The sequence below is a fragment of the Schistocerca cancellata genome, chromosome 4, assembly GCF_023864275.1.
Source record: "Schistocerca cancellata isolate TAMUIC-IGC-003103 chromosome 4, iqSchCanc2.1, whole genome shotgun sequence".
In the NCBI taxonomy this organism is placed as follows: domain Eukaryota; kingdom Metazoa; phylum Arthropoda; class Insecta; order Orthoptera; family Acrididae; genus Schistocerca; species Schistocerca cancellata.
The window spans coordinates 117,545,453-117,547,700 of record NC_064629.1 but is presented as its reverse complement, the minus strand read 5'-3'; positions in this window follow the sequence as shown (position 1 = coordinate 117,547,700).

Genomic DNA, 2,248 nt, shown 5'->3' with positions numbered 1-2,248 from the left:
TTAACGTTGAGCGTGCCAACTTCAACGTGCTGCTGAACGCTCAGCAAAGATGCGACTTGTGCATACGGTACCTGGGCCCCAACGTGGTATACACGATCGCAACGCACTCCAGCGGCAGTTGAGGGATGTTTCTAGTTCGTAAATCACACTGTTTACTCAACGGGCGCGCGTAAAATGCCCACGTTAGCTCTATTAAAACGCACATTTCCTCCATCGTCCACGAAAAAGAAAGTACCATGTCCAATCAATAAGGACACAGGCTTATAAAAGTTTCATTACAAACAGTGCGGTACAAATTTGGAATAATTCTCCGCATAAGAAAAACATTATTTCATCATTCCCACATTTTAGTAAAATCCCAAGGTCAGTCTTACTTGATCACTGTTCCTACCCAGTAGCAGAATCTTTGCAACATGTGAATTACGAAGCGTAAAAGAAAAAGGAGCAAAATATCTTTATACAAGTAGCGCAAGCTGTCTTGTAGAGCCGCTTCGGGCATGGATGTGTGTGATGTCCTTAGGTTAGTTAGGTTTAAGTAGTTCTAAGTTCTAGGGGACTGATGACCTCAGTAGTTAAGTCCCACAGTGCTCAGAACCATTTGTCTTGTAGATTAAGCCAATCGAACAAAGTCACCCTTCAAAAAAAGGTGAACTTATATTGACATATCATCAAATATTATAGTATACACCTATATTAAACTAATAATAAAGTATCAGAACCTACGCGAATGTTACGAAAAAAAATTGGAATTGTCATGACACCTTAATACAAGATGGTGACACTACTCATTACGCCCTTTGCCTCTAATCATAGTATGTTACCCCCTGCTGGAAACCTTAATCGTAGATATACCACTAATTGAAATTTAATTATAACAAATTGTACCAACAACAGTGCGTTTTGGGCAGATCTTCATTGTGTCACTGCCTTCAAATAGCCTCCTCTTATAATACGCAAAAGATCTTCAGTGTGTCACTGCCTTCAAATAGCCTCCTCTTATAATACGCAAATGACAATAATTCTTTTGCCACGAATATGATGTTTCTCATTATTTTATTGGAACGAATCACACAGTTAACAACGGGTTTTCCAGTGATTCTCAATTTGCTGGTGCTCACAAACGGCATATATACATATAGGCTTGAAATGAATGCTTATATGGCGCCTCATAACTCTGTACTGAAGGGAGACGGCGTGCGTGTGACGTAGGTAGCGTTGTGCCATCTCATTGGTCAACGCTCAGACGCACGCTCAGAATATCTGACATACCAGATATTGCTCTGCACGTTCGGAAAGACTCCCGAACGTGCTATTCCACGCTATGACGTCAGAAACTCGACACGCTCAACGCTCAACGTTCGGATGCACGGTCCGTGTGCCGACGGCTTAAGGGCCAGCTATCGAGCGCTCCAGCAGCGCGGTAGCGCTGCACGTGTGTAGGCGCCCGATAAACCAATGCTTCACCAGCGGAAGCGCCACCGAGAAGCGCTTCTCAGTAGCTCCGTGCGAACGTCCCTTAGTAGCATAGGGCCTGCTAGTTATGTGGGAAAAGGTAGGGATGCCAGAATTTGTTGCTAGCAAACCGGGATGTTTCTCTAAAATTAACTGAAAACGGCCATAATTTGTGAATCATGAAACGGGACATTTCGGGACATTTTTAACGTTAAAAAGTGAAATATCTGTGCAAATTACTGCTGTATTCAAATGATGTAGTAAAATAAATAAATAAATGAACACTTTATACTGTAATTAATTTAATAAAACCCGAGGGAGAACATTCAAATGGTAATAACATTTTACAATACTAATACTGTTAACACAAGAATTTTTTATTTTGAAACATTAACACGAGATACAAAATTGTCTACTGAAACACTGTATGTTGAAGTGCAAAGTTCACATACGAGGGCAGTTCAATAAGTAATGCAACACATTTTTTTTCTGAAACAGGGGTTGTTTTATTCAGCATTGAAATACACCAGGTTATTCCCCAACCTTTTAGCTACACAACACTATTTTTCAACGTAATCTCCATTCAATGCTACGGCCTTACGCCACCTTGAAATGAGGGCCTGTATGCCTGCACGGTACCATTCCACTGGTCGATGTCGGAGCCAACGTCGTACTGCATCAATAACTTCTTCATCATCCGCGTAGTGCCTCCCACGGATTGCGTCCTTCATTGGGCCAAACTTATGGAAATCTGACGGTGCGAGATCGGGGCTGTAGGGTGCATGAGGAAGAACAG